Raw genomic sequence first — 21,491 nt, 5'->3', positions numbered from 1 at the left:
GGAAGTAAGTATATTTAAGCTAAAGCTGTATCTGAGAGACTAAGACATTTTGAATTTCGTAAGTTTATATACGGATACTTAAATGTGAATATATCAATACAAACCCATGTTCCATTTGTCGTTTATTTTAAAGTGCGCTTTTGTTTAATTCACACCTATATTTTACTTAACTAGAAATTTTCCTGTCCAATCATTATTGATAAAATGTTTGCAAAAGTACATTATATTAAATATTCATTACACTTTAAGGTCACTCACGGCTAATCCTAAATTACCTACTCGATAATAATATATTTTCTTATCATTGTTATATTATAATTAAGTTTTCCTTCCCTTATAAAGTCCTAGATTATATTATATTTAGTCTGAACTAAACGTTTGCGCATAAAGCGCTGATTGTTTTTCTAGAGTTGTAGAGATTAAGCGAAGCTCATTCCGCAATCCGCGCCGAACCGTCGTGCGCGATAGTTGTGTCGCGCCGTTTGTCGTATCGTGCGCCTGATTACGTGCGTGTTTCTGTGACATGTGCTCTGTTGATTGAGTGACGCCCTGGAGGGCTGATTTGTGCTTATTGTATTCGGAATTCTTTTATTTGGTAAGTCTGGCCTTTAGCATTGTCGGTTAGCCACATAAAGGGCTAAGCTACTAATTTTAATTGCTGTTTAATTGACAGTTCAATTTGACCTTGTAGTGACCACTTAAAGTAAATTAATGACTTTCTTAAAACCCTTATGCAGGAGACGGGTCTTATAAATTTGAAGTTAAATATATGTGTGTCTGTGTTTACTTTATACTTAAAATAGCATATTGATTACTTTGCCATTGACAAAGTTGATTATTTTGTAAATTATTTTTCATAAGATTACTTTGTATCATTTAAAAATAAATATATAACATTCCAATTAAACATTTTGGTGTCTTTAAACATTGTATTATTTTGGACATCGTCTTTTGGCATAGTTAAAATAATTTGTATTGCATAGTATGACTACACCTAAGAAACTGCAAGCATGAATCACAAAAATCCGCGTCAACATAAGGTATTTTATAAAGGTCTTCTGAGTCATTTAAACTACTTTCTTAATCCAATCACTTGGGTTTTTGGACTACTAAATATTACCTATACGTCTATATTTTTGTTTTAGATTTAGGTATGTGGGGAAGTTTCACAAAGGTTCGCGCTTTGCTTTAGATTTTTATAAATATCATGTACACTATCATCGTAGTTGTTAATAGCGGAAAGCATAGCGTTGTGGGTTCGAGCCAGCCAAATATTGTGTCGAATTGTTAGACAACCTTTAGAGAATTACTTTTATGTATAAAAAAAGGTAAACTGTTTTATTGTTAAAAATCTACGACACTATGTAATATGTGAACCACCGTATGTATGTAATATGTGAAACCATGAAAATAACCGTAGAAGTCTTGGAGTCAGACATGTGCCAGGGGTGCCCCTTGAGTACATCACATCTCAAAGAGCCTCTTCGAGAAGCGTGTGCGGGTTTGAAGACCTTTTTATTTTGATGCTAATTATACTTAAGAACAAGTTACGTTATGTTTATATATTTATATCAGGTGATTTAACAACAATGTTTTGTCCTTGTGTTATTTGCTAGTATTCAACTAGGATGTAAAACAATCATGGAGGTGATTCATGCAATTTGTGTGCTTTGAAACGTGTAATTTTAAAGAGAGTTACCATACTAAAAATAGAAATACTTATCTATGGTATTTATACACAAATCTACAGTTGGTTTCCTTTAGTGTTTTATATATACGTAACGTGTTTTACATATAAGATTTGAGGGTAAAAATAGTTCGAAGTAAAACTCAGTGTATCCTTTAATAACCTAATAATATTCGCGATCGCTTTAATTATTTATTTATTAAAACTTCGTTGCATTACAATATAAAAATTGAACATAATTAAATTAAAAGGAGGTCGAATGACGGCCCTATCGATTTCGAGCAATGTCTTCCAGACAACCACTGTGAAAAGAGTAAAAATGTATTAAATTAGATACGGTAGGCAAGAAGTGCAAAAATACATATAACACATAGTTATTAAGACAAAACTAAACATTAACAGATAAACAAACTAAACTAAAAAAAGAATACATAAAAAATTCAAAGTAGTAATAATATCTTTAACATATATACTATTTCCATTTATCGCTGGCTCTGTTACCCGAAAAGGGTCTTGGTCTCCGAAATGAGAAACTTCCAGCGCTCCCTGTTCTCTGCCACCTCCAATTGCTGACTTTTAGCTGCGTTTCTGCTGTACCATTCGAGCTGTTTCCATTTCAATTTACTAATTGAATATTGATACAATTACTTGATGGACGTTTTGTTTTGTCGTAAAATCGGACTTCACTTGTTTCAATTCGACGAACAATGATTGTTGTATTGCTTTATGCCGCCTTGGTAATTGAATTAATTTTATAGTTACTGTTCAACGTGTCTTCAATTATACTTACATTGACAAGCCGTCGTTTAAAGCCTAGTTTTAACCAACTCCTTGTATTGTTTTTAGGGACATCCCTGTGTTGTGGATCTCCAGATATCGCGGTTAATATTCGAGTTTCTCAGAACATGTGTTGTTCATAAATCTATGTCTAGAAATTTATCGGGAACAGTTTTATCGAATGTAGCACCAGACACGGTCCAAATTTCATAAAGATCAGTTTAGTTTTTAGATATATACTTTTAACGCGAAGTTTTGGCCTAGGCATTTATAATAATAATGTGACAGAAAGTTCAATAAAATATGAATTTTAAATTATTTTGGAACAACATTAAATTAGGGTAGTAAAACATGATTGCTCCGTGAACGTTATTCTAACTAAACAGTTGATGGCGTCAAATGCGTGATTAATAATTTTAATTTTATATAATTAATGAATTATTATGATTCGATCTGCTATTAATCTCGTGTTGTAGGATACTTTGTTTCGCGTCATTAAGTCAAAGAAACTCGGAAAACTGCCCGATTTCTAATACATTATATTTCAATACGAGGTAACGATAACGCCACATTTAAGAGCGCTAATAAAATAATTCGGACTTTTAAGGATATATGCAACCCCTCAACATCATCTACGGGGACTGACATAAACGCTCCGTAGGAACGCCCGACTGGAATCCGGATGATCCAATCGAAGGCAATGACAATCAATAGTCGCAAAATCAAGACTAGGGGAAAAAACTGCCTTCACTGCGTACTTCACTCACTCTAGTTAGCCTTCGTTCTGCCTTTCAGGCGATTGACGTCACCGAGACGGCCCAATCCGCAGGAGACGCCCTTGCGGTAGTTGCGGCAAAAATCCTACTCCGTCCTAGCTACTCTCGCCAACAGTCATAGCTGGGTTGCCAAGGCCCTAACGCCCAACAGCGAGATTCACAGTTACTGGGACTGAACAAAACATCCTATCACGGAATGATACCCCCCCCATATTACACTTTTAAAGTATTTATTATTTAAAAGAGCGACACTTTATTGTTTTACAAAGAATTCTTAAAAAAACATCAAACCCTAAATGCTATACAATTCCAAGATGTTGTTATGCCATCGCGTTTCTTCACATACACAACGCCATCTATCGCCGTAACAAATAATTATACTATAAATTTAGACCGGGACCTTCGGGTCAGTAGTAGGATTAGGATTCAGGTTAGAAAATGTTGCGTACATTTTCTCTCCATCGAATTGTAATGTTGGACCTGGCTGTATATCTTCCATACCTATATATACATTGGCGTCGGTTGCTTGTGTCCCATTTGCGTCAGTTAAGTTAATAACTAATTATTAGCATAAAAAACAATTTATTAAATACAGCAGTTATAGGCCCTTGTGTAAAATGTCTCATGATTGTTGGCGTACATTGATCTATTTTCTCTTATGGGAAAACTATTGTTTTTCAATACAGTTATTCAGAAAAATTGCATGTTTTGTTCTTTCATCGTCTAGACTTGAAGTAAGGTCTTAATTATATATAAGAGAAAACTAATTATAACTTACGAAACAAGTCAAACACCTGTATATATACATATGTATATATACATACTAGCTGCCCCCGCGAACTTCGTTTCTCCTTAATGTAGTTTTAGTTAGCCTTAATACCGTGACACGAAAGAATAATTTTACTGTATCGTCACTATAATTTGAATTTGATTTACACTTCGGTCTAAGTAACACGTGGTTGGCTATGCTAACACTAAAAATTAAAAAAGTAGAAATAATTGAATTTCACGGTATTTCGTTTACTACAAAATAAATTTAATTTATACTCAATAACACGTGGTAATCATGATATTGAATTGTAGTTTATATGACACGTTTGTCGGTTTACCATAGCAGTGCCATCTATTGATTACTTACTCAATCCAGTCGAAAAGTATCGACATCTGTTAGAATATTAGATAAGATAATTGTGACTGTCAATTAATTATAGACAAATAATTTGCAATAAAATAAAATTGCGACTATAATTAAAGATCTAAGCTGTCCTATCTCTTAAGTTGGACCAGACTGCTCACGGTGTGCCAATTTAATTTAAAATCGGTTAAGTAGTTTAGGAGTCCATCGCGGACAAACATCGTGAGAGGAGATTTATATATATTAAGATATAATACTAATAATACAATATAATAATAAAAATACATTTTCAATTGCTTTTTAAATTAAAAATATGTTTTTATTACAATTTATTTAAAACTTTATGTATGCGATAACGATGTGTTTATTTAGGATTAGAACCGACATTCCGGACTTATCAAACAACCGCCCCTTATTCACGTTGATTGGCATTTTAACACCCACTACATTGATAAAAATTCCTATAGTGGCTTCAGCGTGCAACTCTCATCCATGAGGTTCGTACTCCGGCTGTGCACCAATGGACTATGTACTGTCTATGGTCGCATATAACACTCGCTAGTACGGTAGTGAGCAGGTGTAGGCCTAGCGGCTTCAGCGTGCGACTCTCATCCCTGAGGTCGTAGGTTCGATCCCCGGCTGTGCACCAATTGATTTTCTTTCTATGTGCGAATTTAACATTAGCTCGAACGGTGTAGGAAAACGTCGTGAGGAAACCGGCTTGCCTTAGACCCAAAAAGTCGACGGCGTATGTCAGGCACAGAAGGCTGATCACCTACTTTCCTATTCAATTAACAAATGATGATGAAACAGATACAGAAATCTGAGGCCAAGACCTAAGTAGGTTGTAGCGTCATTGATTTATACGCTAAATGTACTATTAAACATAGTTTTCATAGATATACAATATTATTTACTATTCCTAAGTTTAAGGAATTAAATATTATGACACTATATGGTCAATATGTTCTTGAAGCCTTGTTGTATGTACAAACACATAAATTAAAATATGCGATACGAACGATATATAAATGAAATAGATATATAAATTTGCGGCTACAAAAGATGCAGCGCCATTGATTTTTTTTTATTAGTACGGTAAAATAAAATATTGTACATAGCCAACGTTTGACCTGGCTGGACATAAAATATTCAAAATATTTTGTTTGCATATATTTATTAGTCATATACAAATGTTTGGTTTCGACTTGTGCTTTTTCCATATCGTATTATTAACGCTGTTGTGTATCGTAATGTTTATCTTGAGAGTTGAAACTTGTAAGTTTGACACAAGGTGTCGAAAGAGCCACCCAGAGCGTGTGACTTGGGTGCATTGTGTTTAATTTCTCACAAAAATGCAATGTGTAGCAGAAATGGCGAGCGCTTTTGCACAAGAGATAAATATATATAATAAACGGGTGTTTTGTTCACATAAATAATCATCCTGTATAATTTCCTAATATCCTAGCGTCCTTCAGTAGGTACCGGTTCTCTATGGTTAAACTATGTCTCCGGTTCAACTATGAGTTTGCAGGACTACGCTCGTCTCATGACAACTATGTGTCACCATAGCTGAGAGTTCGGTGGTGGTAGGAACCTGAAGTGATTAAGTGGTTGCAGCTCACCAGTAGCAGAACGCCTGGAGCCTCAAGTCCCACATAGCCCCAATGTCTTAGGGGACATATCCGCTTTAACAAGAAAAAGGTTTACCGAACTTTATATAACTTTATTACTTAGTAGAATTTCTCGTTAGATATTGCAGCGTTTCGCCATTTTCCACTACATTATTCTTAAGGATTTATGTAACTAATATTTCGTAACAAAATCCTTACATAATTGAAACATTGCTTCCCGTGTAATGAAGCAAGTGTTATCGTTAGAGATTTTTTTTATGGGACAGGAGGCAATCGAGCATGTCACTTCGAATAAAGTGTTAACCAACGCCGGTGGCCTGCAAGTGCTATCAGGGAATCTCTTGCTCGTCTTATCGGTGTTCGGAAATACCTTTGGCAGCTGGTTCTTCAGAGGTGGTGCGCGGCAGAAAGCGCTGTGTTGAAACATTGTTCCATTGAAGGAATTATGTTTCGAACGAAGATTTACATGTTCGTGTGACAATTTTTGTTACATAATATACTACGAAGTCTTAAGTTACTGTGACGATACTCATTGACGTCAAAATTCCCGGAAAATCACGTTCCTAGTCGTGATGACTCATGCGGTTGTGATTAATATTGACAGTACGGGCTTAATCGTTATTAGTTTTCCATAGAACTTTAAATTTACAATGGGAATCGTTAAATGACTTGTATTTAACATTCAGTTCCTACTCATTCATAACAATGAAAGAATTTACAATTTTCTTAACCTACATAGTTATAATAAAAATATTCCGCCGTCGAATTGGATCTAAAGTAAGGCAGTTTACACACGATCCTTTCCGTCATCGTTCGAGCGAATGTTAAATGCGCTTAGGAAAGTTCATTGGTGTTGCTCGAACCTACGACTTCAGGGATGAGATCGCACGCTAAAGCCAACATTGCTCTTATAATTAAAAGGTACATCAAGAAAATCCAGTTAACCGGACAAAAGTGTTGCAAAAAAAACCAAAGATTGTCCAATTACGGCCGGTTGACCTCCCGAAACCGTTGATTAGCGAGTAATTAAAGGAAATTAACTAAAACAACGTGAAAGTACGTTTTAGAAATCGGTTACACGCCTCACGCGATGTCGCGTGCGCATCTTTTCTTTATTTGGGTTTTACAATATTTTTTTTATTACATGTGTAGGGTAGGTGTAAAAAGGATCACTATCAAGAAAATATATTTTTGAGATAATAACAACTCTTACAATCGATTTATTAAACTATAACTGAAGTACTACCTTTTGGCAATGGCATATGGGCCACTGATTCATATTATAAAACACAATGTTATTTTTTTATTTATTACAAAGTAAAAAAATGTATCTTTGATTAAATTCCCTTTGTTATACAAAGATCAAAGACTGATGTAATGACTTGACTATGACCATTTTAACGAATAGTTTTCGGTCTCTCTTTGGGATTGCCAGTGATTCCACACTCTTAATTCGTGACATCGTGAACTATCAGCTAAATCAAAATAAAACACGAAAACACACGGTCTTGGCGGTAAAAACTACAATGCAGCAAAGAATGACAGGGATCTGTCAACTGTTAAATAAAAGAGAAGTTTTCATTGACAATATAGACTAGATTTTTAAAAATAAATATACAGCGGTAAATATCTCGAATTTTTCACCATGGAGGTTGATTGCTCTCGAAGTACAATGACCAACTTGTGCTACTCGGATCTGTGAATCATGCTCAACTCGTTCTTTTTATGTCATCACGAAAAAGTGCTCAACTAGAAGACATTTATTTAATTTGTTATTTTAATAAGTTATTACAATAGCATAGCATTGGAAACGTTTCAATAACAGTTTGATCCAAAACCCGTATTTTACTAAGATAACTAACCAAACATATAACTAGGTTAAATTTAACCCGTTTGTATTTGAACTGATATGCTTGATAAGGGCTATTTGGTATTTGCATGGCATTAAATCTAAATTCATAAATACAACAAGGATACGCTACAAGGTACTGCTACAGGGACCAAATATTATAAATGTGTTTTATTATACTATTTTTATTATTATTATTACTATGTAGGTTAAGATAATAATAACTACGGTATATTTGTTTGGTTAAAGTGGCTTTTATATTTAAAAAAAAAACATAAAATATAAATCAATTAGGGGTGTTTAAATTAAAACTCTCTTTATATTACGGAGCAGACGGGGAATCACCTGATGTTAAGTGATACCGCCGCCCATGGACACCCACAGTTGCAGAGGTCATTTAATAAGCAGTACGCTCTTGAAGGATCTCTATTTATCATCATCATCACAATTTGATAGAAAGATACGAAATGGAGAATGGTTAAGAGTGCAATTCAACTAATTTAATTTATAAAGGGATTAGATTACAATATAACTGTAAACTATCAGTTTTATTGTTAAATAAAATAAAAACAAATTACATAATATGAAATAGTAAATAAAAACTCCGAGACTAAGACCAAAGTTGCCCTATAAACTTTAGCGTTTGACTCTCGTCCCTGAGGTCGTTGGTTCGATCCCCGGCTGTGCACTAAAGGACTTTCTTTCTAAAACTTCGTGAGGAAACCGGCTAACCTTAAACCCAAAAAAACCTGATCACCTACTTGCCTAATAGAATGACAAATTATCGTGAACCAGAATTCTGAGGTCCCGACCTGAAAAGGTTGTAGGTTTTTTTTACTTAAATAAAAAATTCGAGCCATGTTATACTCGGCTTGTGTAAGATTTTTGTCTTTCCACAGCCTATTATTATGTCGCAATAACCCATCATATTGTGACGTCCTTGTCAATTTAAATAATCAACACGGAAAACGTGTTTGCAATTTGCAGTCTGTGTTGAAATTTACGCTATCAATCCACAAATTGTAATAATTCCCGCCAGTATTACCCGTATTACCTAGGCTTTACTTGCTTATAAAGCAACTTTAAAGTCCGTTAGAAATAATAATGGCCGAAGAACAATCACTCTGAGCGGTTTGATCTCTTGGCTCTGCGTAGACGTGTAGTCACTCTGCATCTTCTACCGCATTTACAACGGAGAGTGTTCGGATGAGTTTCAATAATAGACGTCGAGGCAGTTTACGAAATTCCATACGTTTCACCTCGCGTTCGTCGTTACACACTGAGCTAAGCTTTTGCCGTGTCACAACGAGGAACCAGCTGCCCACTGAAGTCTTTCAAAAACTGTTCGGGTCCTTGAAGATAAGTGTCCATGGTGGTATCACTTTACATCAGGTCAGCCTCCTGCCAACAGATAAAACGGTCAAAATAAACATCCTAACTTAGGGCTACTATTAAAACATGAAAAAAATCGCAATAATTTTCGAAGACACAGTGAACGTGAACAGGAGACATCAACTGTAGAACACAAACCGATAGCCACTTGAGGCTATATAGAGTGAACGGGGCCTAAAATTCTGAAATAACTTCCGACTTTATCAGAAACAATATTTCATCAACACGGCTGCAATAATCAAAAGAAACTTCCTTCATAAAAACTAACTGAAAAGCGATTGTTTTGTCTTTTTCTCAAATTGTTTGTGCGCTATGATGAAAAGAGCTGTGAGTATTTTAAAGATGAATTTATTTAAAAGAAAGAATAAATTGAAAAAGTTAGGTCCTAGTTAGGTCCCCTACCTTTAATGCTGGCAGCATTTTCTCGCTGTGTTGCGTTACTTATTCGTTGAGCGAGGAAAGCCGCTTTGGAGTCACAGGTACTATCTACCACCTACTTAAATCTATAATCCATGGCCCAAGAGTCTCTACTTCAAAGGGAACAAAATCAAAGTCGGAAGAAAGACTGCCTTTGTACTTGAAAACGTACGTTAAGAATAATGTAAATACTGTATATTTGTGTTGGAAATATTAAAGAAATATTTCTGTCATATTTATGTCGAGATGTTGAATACAGACGTGATTGTTGATTGTTTAATTCGTAAGATTGCTTGAAGCCGGTAGCATGGCGCCGACAACTGTTTCAATTGCAAACAGCTGCCGGTATTACTCATCCTTAAGTAATCTTCATAGATGTCTATATAAGACTAGTACATATTATATTATTCATACAACAGTATGAATCCTTTAACTTAAGTATTATTTCGTGTCAAATTGTAATGTAATTAAAGAAAAACATCGTGAGGAAACCGGCTTGCCTTAGACCCAAAAAGTCGATGGTGTGTGAAGCATACGATCCTGATAACATACTTGCCTATTTGATTGACAAATGTTTATCAGGGCAATCTGTAAAGGCGCCACTGGTTTTTTTTAAACGAACGAAAGGCAAATTTTTACTAAACAATATGAAGCTAGACAATCTGTTTTTGTGTCTTAAATTCAGGAATTGCAGGGTAGAATAATATAGAGCTTAGACTTTTCATAGAGCGTACCTGAAAGGTCGGCTTGACACCCACTAGCAGGACTCAGTTCCAGAACGAGCGTTTGCCTTCTGTTCTATAAATTCGCGTTTATATTCGTCAAACGATTTTACTCATGTCTATTAGATATTATTGTATCGTCATCTTTAATATTGATCAAATTTTTAATACATATTTTAAGAAATTTTAATCTAAAATGGTTCAAAATATTTAACGTCCGATATTAAAATTTGTAATGTTTACCGAACGTGGTAAATAATCTATGTTTTATCTATTCTCTATGGTTTATCAGCGAACCCACAGGCTATAAATCTTTATCAGCTCGTGGTTTTGTAATTTATGGTTTATCTATGACTTTAAATAGAAATTTAGGCGCGATCATTGACATTTATGAGTTTAATTTTAACTGATGTTAACTTTAATGTTTCAATAGTTATTCGTATAAGGCCGATCAAGTGTTACGTTAACACTAAAGGGGGGTCTTTGATTTTCTTATTTTTTATGACATGGGGGTGATCTAGATGGTGATTACGTCAGCAGTATAGCAGATAAGATTTCAAAGTTTTGTTCTGACAGGTTGGGGTACATTATTGTAATAAATTATCTTATGTAGTACTATTATATAATATATGAATAGGTATATGGTCAAAATTAAATATATTTCATACCACTTCGATGTTATCAAAATATGAGAGTTTCTTTTGATTTCCTTAAAAAGTTCAACTTGATAAAAAGATTATGTTCTGTATTAAGTAATTATAAAGAATTTGCGTAACGAATAAGGTTTCTGTAAGTGTGATAAATATGCAATTGAAAGATTACAATCGAACTATAACCCGTCCGTTAGTCGACATCACAGGAGACCGAAGAGCTGGAAGATACTTCGGACAAAGACTTAGTCTAGCTATTCAAAGGGAGAACGCTGCCAGTATCTTCGAAACTTTGCCTAAAGGAACTCCTTTTAATAATATATTTTAGTTATTACATTATATTTGTTAAGGTAACACAAACCTCCATAGTAATAATAATTAAACATAATTTAAACAAATTTAAAAAGTTTGGTCCCTGTGGAAGTACCTTTAATGCGCCATTTCCTCGCTGTCTTGCAATACTTATTGAAGCCAGAAGAGCACCAGCTCTGGGGTCATGTATTATCTACTAATTTAAACCTTTAGTAGCGTCTGTGCACTTGAACCCCACAGATCTACTCCAATGGGAACAAAATTAAAGTTTCAGGTAGTATTCTTATTTTTAAGCCCTCTTATTATTATTATATACCTATAACAATTGAATACTGCAATAATCTTATGCTAAAACAAGGTCCAGGCTACCGCTAAGCATTATTGTCGAATGTAAAAATCTTATTGGATCTTAGTCTCATCTTTAAATCTCAATAAAGGATTTCTTAATATTTTATTTCTTATACATTTTAAATCGCAATAACGGATGCAAAACACTGAACGAAAAACGAACAGTCATTGTTCATTTATCAAAGATCAAATGTTCCGCTCTGAATATTCATCTTAAACTTGCTCTAAATACCAGAGTTATAAAAATTTCTTTGGTAATCTTACAACGCCTTCTCGCAAAGTTAGTGTCAATGGGCGTTATCACTTAAGGGCCTATGCGGTCGCCAAACTCCAAATAAGTACATTGTGTTTTTTTTTTCATTTTTTGTCATCATTTCTTGAAGTATGGCGAATGGAATAAATATATGGTAGAGTTGATTAGTTTATGTATCCATTTTGAAAGATCGATACACGATTTAAATAACTTCGCTCGATAGAAAAAAATCCAAGCATAGCCAATTTTTGACACTGAATTCATCTTATGACGAAAATGTATATAGCACATGATTTTGAAATTTACACGATATATTTTATCGCAAGCCAAGTAATCCACTTCAGAAAAAAAATGGATAAAATTACATTAATTTAATGATTTACATAACTAATTGTTATTATTTTTATATAGATTTACTATTCACTTTAAAAAGTAAGTAATATTTAGTCATTGTTATGTAATAAGGGGCAAACGGGCAGGAGCTCATCTGATGTTAAGTTATAACACCGCCCATGGGCACTCATTGCCAAACCAAAACTCATTACCAAACATTGCCAGAAGGCTCGTAAGTGCGTTGCCGCCTTTTAAAGAATTAGTACGCTTTTTTCTTGACGGACAACCTACAACTTTGTTAACGACACTCCTTAAAATATTGTTGTATGAATACGTAACAATGATATCGAATTAATCAAAGAGAATAGAAATAAGTGAGGCAGTCTATAAAACTCATAGCAATTAAATAAAAAAGACAGAAACCGTGGGAAGCGTACAAGGACTTGGTTAATTGGCTAATTGAAGCTCGACACTAACTCGATCGCCTCGCTGATATGTCCAGTATTTCCACATCAATTTTAATACTATGTGAAATCTTACGATTTTCATTGATTGTAGTGACACTGAAATAAATACTGTTTGAAGTTATTATTATTAGGTTCCTGGGTAATCGGTTTAGATCCGGCTCGAAGGACCAAAAAGTCCGGTTCCTGGGTCGTCGAGATGATTTAAATAATAGCATATTTTAGTTTTACTCTATATTCACCAGTACAACAATAGAATATAAACGAAATAATTAAATGTTAATTGCTATGTAACGAATGAATGCAATGTAACATTGAAAGAAAACAATTTTTTAACCGGATTAAAGCTTATTATTATTATAAACTTATATTTTTTTGTGCTTTGTCGCGTGGTCACGGTGACTGAAGACAAAAGGTGTTGAATGTCAAAAGTATCACAGCTGTAGAGAAAGTTGTGTTATCTGTATTTATTTCCCCGGAGTTGGTATCGACTATAATATATTATAATAATACAAATAGCTTTAATCCGGTTAAAAAAATGTTTTCTTTCAATTTGTAAAATCTATGTTAACCAAAGACAATACTTTGTGCAATGTAACAGTAGAACATAATGCCTTCGTGTGGCTATACTCTTAGAGCGTAACTCCGACGATTAAGGAAATCGTCACGCCTATGAGCCTTGGCTCGTACAATAAACATTTCTTAATATTAGTTGTGTATAAGTTGTAAAAGTTGATTTTTTTTAGTGGTCCAGTACTGTATGGGCCTTTTTGGGCTAAAAGCCTCCTCCATATTTTTCCAATTCTTTTTTTTCTTTCTCTGATTTTTTTAAATGTTCGGATCTAATTTCCTTGTTTTGGATGATAGGAATCTTACGTTGAAAGTGCATAATTTTAATTGTTGTGACTAGCAGTGCCTTTTATTTATTTTTATGATTGTCCAGTTTTACGTGTTTCATAGGTGTGGTCGCCTTTTAAGAATGGTTAAAGTTGTAAAATAATTGTGTTTAATGTAATTCGAAATAAAAACTTGATACGTCAGCGGAAAGGCAAGCAATCAGAGGCAAAATAAAGTAATTTACTATTATTTGCAACCTGCGTGACAGTTACCATAATTTGTCGTAAAACATGTTATTATAGTACCTAACGACGTTATATAATACATAGGTATTTCTAGCATTGACAAATCTATCACGCGATATTGTTTATATGTAATGTAAGATATTTTCATTAGTTACAGTACTAAACATTAACGGACGAAGGTTGGTTAGAAGACGAGGAGTATATAGCAGAAGGTATGCCCACCTCCTCCGGTAGTGTAACCCAAAGTAGTTTTAATGGGCTTTGTTCATCCAGTCTCTGAATAGCACAGATTCTGGTGTGGGTCGTAGCCAACATATGCGTGCAACACAATATTAAAAAAAAAATACAAAAACAATCAAAGAACATATTAGATACGCATCAAAGCTAAACTTCTTTATCATGTTTATAAATTATTGTTTTTTGCAAACGGGAAATTAGAAAAAACTGTCCAAAAAGCTCACAATATGTCTCAAAGCAATGTCGCGTAATGACAAAAATGAAAGTTGAACAATGATGACAAGAATTATCTATATTTCATATGTGAAAGGAACATTGTATCGTACCAAGCATCGCGATTCTAATGCACTAACACACACATATATTGGTAATACAATAACATAACTTCTAGAAACAAATGTATTATTGCACGAATAATTATGTCCAAGAGCTTGCTATTAACTTTATAAAAGCGATACACAAAAAAACGATAGAATTTAATTATGAAAACATTATATATTACCGTGGGCAATATTATTATTTATATATTATATTATTTTATGTATGTATAAACAATTCTATAAATCGAAAGTGTTCTCATATATAATTGTTACTTTCATTACCTTTTGTGTAATACTAGTTCCATACAATACAGGCAAAACGGGATTCCTAATAAAAACATCGTGAGAAAAGGACTTGGACAATCAGTACACATAAAAACACTAACAAGCAGAAATGTGTTGATTTCTCGCCGTAATGATTTCGTATTATTCCTTTTTTGTGTAAATTTACTAAGATTTAGAGATATATAGACCTACAATCCTTTTATGGATCTCAGATTCAGTCCGTTTGATTTATCATTTTACTTCTTGGGTTGGTATGGTATGGTATGGTTTGTACGTCCGAGGGGTTGAGAGTCGATTATATATATCAAATTCAATCTTATATAAATAAAAAATAACTTTATACATATAGGTACACTTATGAATGTCAATAGAAAATATGTAAAATTTATTCTAAATTTACATTTACCACCAGTTCGCTAGTAACGCACTCGCAAGCCCTCTGGCATTGAGAGTGTCCATGGGCGGCGGTATCACTTAACATCAGGTGAGCCTCCTGCCAGTTTGCCCCCTATTTTATATAAAAAAAGAAGAGTGGGCAAGGAGAACTAGCAAGAAAGTCTCCGCCACTCTTTTTATTCTCTAAGTTTCGAGTCATACAAATTGTTTGAACTCAAGGAGTAAATCAATCCTAAGGATTAAGATGATTTCAATATTCGTCAAATTTATAAAAAACTTTATTACCTCAAGAATATTTTGACCAGATATTGTCATAGTATTTAATCCCTTTAACTTATACCGTACCGACTCCCTCGGGGAATCACAACAAATACCCGCTTCTGCAGCACAAATATGGATTGAAGCTCTGCAGCAGCACCCCACAGTAGAATACCATACATAACGCTGTGAAAGTAGCTATGATTAACAATTTTAGCAGTGTCCTTATCAGTAAACTGTCGGATTTTTTTTACTGCATATTCTGCAGATTTGCTAAGTAAATGTCGACACTAATTAAAGTGTACATAATAATAATAATAATAACTAAACCACAATTATTCCTTGAAACAAAAACAAAATAAACATATACTTAAAATCATTTTTGTCGTCTCACTGATGATTTTTCTTCCACTCTTCTTCTTAAGCTCGTCAGCCCACCATGCACGAGGGTAACCTCTCTTTCTTTTTCCTGATAGCCCTTTCCACTTTGTAAAGCTTACATACAATACGTTAATATGTCGAATGAAAGAGACTAGCTGCCCAAGACAGGGGACCCTAGTGTCAAACTAGTGCCTTGCACATCTGTTTTTATTGTGTATATTTGTATGTCTAAATATAATAACCTCGAATCCTGGAACATATAGTGACTTACGTAAGGACTTATATATTCTATTCACACTCATGGCATCCAATGTGCACCAGCCAGATCAATATATTATAATATGTTGTGCAGCCAGGGTCTTCTCCATCACCGCTGTATTATGGGTTTCATTAACGTATAGATTTTGATCGTCTTTAAAGGAAAATAAATAATTTTATTGGAGTATGCTTCCATTTATTATATGTATATTTCCCAACACCAAGAATGGGGGGATATCTTCAAATTAGTGCACAATTTGGATATTTTTAAAGTTTGAGATCATAATTTTAAGTACAAAGTGACCCCACCCCAGAGCTGGTACGAATATATATATATTGTTTATTTATGAATTTACAGGAACCCTGGTTTGGGTAAAGAATTCCTCCAAAGATGCCCATTTTTGTCGGTCTTGTGCTATGGTGCATCAGTTGCCGATCTTGTCAGATCATTTTCACAGCAGTCTAATGGTCTCCCGTTCCGCCTCTTGCCTGGTGGTCCTTGCCATTGGGTAACTCGTTTGGTCCACCTTCTGTGGACCTCATCACTAGTCCACAAGTATCGCAATACAGCGAGGAAATGCTGCCAGCTTTAAAGATACACTGCAACACCAAACTTTTTAAATTGCATATATTAAATTAAATATTATATATTTTAATATTAAGATGCTGTGTAATATTGTAAATACTATACACTTAAAACGTTATGTTCTTTAAACTGAGTACAAATTAAATTTCTAGCTAAGTTTAATGAATTTTTTTAACATTAAATAAAACAGACACAACCCTTCAAGGCCCTCGAGTTCATTCTCTTCTTGGTATTGCTAATTCATAAATATTTTATCCCTGTACGCGAGGACAATAGCATTTTAAATCCACGACAATGACCTTCTGTGTATAAACATAAAGTTGATATTCCCATGACAAACATGGTTTTACCAATGCGAGATCGTTTAACACGAGATACGAATAATAATATCTTTCATAATCTGTGAAACAATGGGCTTATTATCTGTGCTAAATGAAGATGATCGATGTCTACACCACAGATCTTACTTCTCTGTACTCTATGGTTTTAATGAGGTAGTTTTAAGCTATTGTGCTGTTTATTCATATGGAAATAGGGACTTGCAAAACTTTGTTGAATTCGTATTATTATCTACAGTGAATTTGTATTAAATCTCTCCAATAATGACCCTGTAGGATGTTTCAACAGCGGGTATAAATAAATACAGACCACAACAGAAATAGAAGACAAATTTTAAATTTAACGATGTGTTATGCGATATGGTTAGGCCTCGGTAATCGCTATTGAGACTGGCCATTTACATAAAACATACCGTATCTTAATAAACTTCGTATACGCAAGTTTATTCCTTAAGTTTCTATAAATAAAATGATAATATAGCCTTTTATTCTAAATCATGCGTTATCCATTTTCTAGACAATCTTTCGAATTTCACTTTTATATGTCAGTGTTTCGAATGATGATTTATAAGTAGAAAATGGTCGTGCATGACGGTGTTAATATTCAGATAAATACCGCGCAACCAACAGAGCGTGCGCATCTCATTACGTTCAGGAATTTTGTTTTTATTTTTTTAGAGAATTTTTAATCTAAACGGCTTTTCAAGTAGAATCTAATACTGCAGCCACAGATAATATAGTTCAGTTCATCGTTCCCTTTGTACGAACTTAATATGTGTTAATTTTGACATCTATCATTCCATTTTACACATGCTATAAAGAGTGATTTTTAAATCACGTACTACTGGAGTAACTAAAATATTTAATGCGTAGTTTTCCGTATTTTATATCTAATTCAAGATGTATTTAATTTAAACAAAATTGCCCTTAGCTGACAAATATTTTTTGCCATAGATAATTATAGCAGGATGACAACAATCCACTCACGTCCACAGTCTCACAGCACGTGTTCAGAATTTAAAAGATAATTTATCTGTGTAGTCAATTGTCTGTCCTTTCGATAGTACTTTCTATCCTTTTACGAATGTTACTTTCAACGATTTTTAAGGTGCTAAGTGTGACTCTAAAATTTACATTTACACTGTTGAGGAAAAAAAACATTTTTAGGTCTGGGCCAGATTTGTGTTTCATGAACATTTGTGTCAATCTAATAGGCTAGTAAGTGCTTAGCCTCTCAAGCTTGAAACACGTCGTCGACTAGGTCTGAGGCAAGCCGGTTTCAAACGTACATAGAAAGAAAGTCTATTGGTACACAGCCGCATCGAACCTACGACCTCACTGATTAGAGTCGCACGGTGAAGCCACTACACCAACACTGCTCCTATTAAAGAAATACGATTGATTGATTTTTATGTTCAAATCCAAAGTACTTAGTTTATCTAGTAAAGTACTATTGTTATTGGTTGTAGGCGGGTGATGTTAAAAATATTTTGAGTCTTCTAATACTACCATGGAGTGTGTTCAGAGGAGTACCGATAATACCTGCAGTTTCATTATCGTATCACATCGACACCGTCGTTCTACCACTAAGGGCTCATTCAGACGAACAGCACGCGCCAACTGCAAGCGTCGATGGGTTTTTACGCTTGCAGTTGGTGCGTGCTACGTAACTAATATAGATAGGGAGCCAGTTGCAAAATGGCTTCCGATGAAGAAACACTGTTATTGCTTCTACTTCGCCGTCGTCGCCGACAAAAGCGAAGAACACGTTCATTATGGGTTGAAGAAATATTGATGTACAGAGAACAAGATGGAAAGTTTTTTACACTCTACCCATGTTTGCCAAGAAACGAAAATAAATTTTTCAATTATTTTCGAATGTCAACAACACACAGCCGCCCATGGCGTTTTTTTATTGTTTTGTTACTATAGTCTCGTAATTTATAATTCCAAATACAAGCTCTTCTTTTACTGCAACTATCAGCAATTCAATATCAATCTCTTCACTGGAGCTCATTGTGTGGATGCGCGACGCTTGCGCACTCTTGGGCTATTTGCAGTCGACTGACAAAATGGCGGTCGTGGCACGCCACAACTGCAAGCGTCGACAAACGTTGACGTCTGCCGTCGACGCGCTAACGACTGCCGTTGACGGCATTCGACGACCTCGACGTTTGCAGTTGACACGTGCCGTTCGTCTGAATGAGCCCTAAGAGTTTTTAAGGCGCTTTCTGCCGTGCTACACCACTAAGCATCCACTGCACACTGAAGTATTTCGGAACCAATTCGACATAGTCCGTCAAAAAAAGAGCGTACCTCATGAGCCCTCTGTCATTCAGTGTGTCCATGGGCGGCGGTATTAACTTTTTTCTTCAGTGATTAAATAAGATGCTTCTTCATTCCACAATATTATCATATTATTCGTGGAATTATTATTCAAGTCTCGTTTCGTTAGCAGCAGTTTTTTGCGTACATTATACACTTCCGTTGTACTGAGATATACCATTAGTTAAATTTGATCTCATTATTATCATGTCATTTTGAAAACCGTTACCCGTTAGGCCACTGCGTCATTGGGATGGTAAAAAACTTAAGATGACGTGAAGGTGTTCGCATGTAGTTTTAAAAGGAAAAAAAAACGATTGTGGCCCAATTTTCCGGAACCTGCAACAGGCACCAAACTTTTTAGATATGTTTAATTTTCTTTTTATTACATTTTTATTATTACTATGTAGGTGAAGAAAATTGTAAATACTGTATATTTGTTTATGTTCAGGTTTTCTATAATGTATACAAAATAATTATTAAAAAAATACTTAGTAAATTAGCGTCATATTTTAAGCTGAAATTTCATCATAAGTGAAAGTCCATTGATTGATACTTACGCTCTGGGTAGGTAATCTGATATTAAAGATGTATGCGTTATGTCTGTCTGACCTGAATAAGGCAATACTTTATAGAGAGACATTGTATATTAAATTTTAAATCTATAAATGTAGTAGTCTGTCTTCAACCCTAGTGGACTTATTTCTTTTCTAAATGAAACACATGGACATCACATGGACATCTTAAACAATAATTAAGCCTCCAGCATCCAAACGATTTACAAAATTTTATACAGAAATAATTATAAATAAATTGTATATATAATTTTTTCAGGGACCATATAGGGATAGATAGGTCTTCTCAATTGGCTTCATCTCTATCTTGAGTTTTTTTCTCCTAAACTTTAACAACTTCTCTAACATCGTCTGCCCACTGGGCAAGCGGGTGACCTCTGTTTTCCCTGATGGCCTTTTCCATTCACCTTCTTTGTCCATCTGCCATTGTTCATTTGGGCTGTGTGGCCCGCCCATTTCTTTGCATGTTTTTGCCTATAAATTGTATACTAAGCGGTATTGGGTGGAAGTTTATCGTAAGAATATACCAGGATATTAACATCCTTTAGGAAACTAGGAAATCACTATTATACAACAAGCTATGCAGTCGATTAAACAATTTGGGTCGCTTCTTACAATTGATTAATGTCTGCAATTGAGCACTGAATCATCCACTCCTAGTACATATTGTCCTAGGCCCTGTTTCTATATTGTACGAGTCGTTATTGTTAAATATTTATAAACTGTCCAGCAAATAGGTGATGAAAATTGATTAAATTCTATTTGATTTATTTATTTCTTGGTTTGGACTGGCGCTTCTGGTGTGAGTGTGCAGGGGAGAGTCAAATCTTTCCTTGCCAAAAACTGTCCGGTGGGATTGGTGTCGCGAGTGCATTGCCGGGCTTTTACTTTGACCGTATCACCTCTTTCTAATAGTAACGTCGAGACAAATATCTTCAGCAAAATTAAATTTTACATTTGTATTAAATCTTAGTAAAATGCATACAGATAAACATAGAACCATCGTTACAGCCGGTGCATCAGAAACTCACTTTACTAACTACAAGTTTAAAACTAATGAGTTGGTAACTAGCCGCACCAAATTTCATATTATTTTCCATTAATTCAACATTTTACTGTTTCGTAAACATGTTCGGCCATTTACGATTTCCCGTTCGAAATCTTGATTGAATTAAGCGATTTTTGAATTCTTTAACGTATACAGGATGTGTGCCTAGTACCTTCAGCGTGCGACTCTCGTCCCTGATGTCGTACGTTCGATCATTGGCTGTGCACCAAACTATATGTGCGTAAAACATCGCGAGAAAACTGGCATATATTAGACTCAAAGAAACGACGATCTTTGTCAGGCACAGGAGGCTGAACATCTACTTGCCTATTAGATTGTCAAATGATCATGAAACACATTTAATTATTCAATATTATAATTATTATATATTATTCAATATATTTTTATAGCTAAGTTATTCAACATATATTTTAAGTTTTTTTTTCAACCGTAAGTAAACTTAAATACTAAACGATTTTAAAAGCAATAAAAATATATTCTTACTTAATTCCTACCATTTTATAGTACAAAAATCTGGTAACACTAAAATTCACACTGTACGTAAGTTTTTATAATCTGTGGTAAAATTAATCCCAGCCATTTCCTGTAAATACAATTGACATACGGTTTATGGTTTATTTGCAATCAATTTG

The 21,491-nt window shown here is 34.4% G+C and overlaps 1 protein-coding gene across 1 annotated transcript in view; it reads left to right on the top strand.

The window, feature by feature from the left end:
- Positions 1-453: 453 nt before the first annotated feature.
- The window catches only part of LOC123707541, a 58,056-nt gene continuing 37,018 nt past the window's right edge, over positions 454-21,491 (top strand). The window contains exon 1 of the mRNA XM_045657662.1: positions 454-595. The gene's annotated coding sequence lies outside the window, so the exon portion shown is untranslated. The remainder of the gene's footprint in view (positions 596-21,491) is intronic.

The sequence above is a fragment of the Pieris brassicae genome, chromosome 3, assembly GCF_905147105.1.
Source record: "Pieris brassicae chromosome 3, ilPieBrab1.1, whole genome shotgun sequence".
In the NCBI taxonomy this organism is placed as follows: Eukaryota; Metazoa; Arthropoda; class Insecta; order Lepidoptera; family Pieridae; genus Pieris; species Pieris brassicae.
This window is presented reverse-complemented; position numbering and strand designations above follow the sequence as displayed.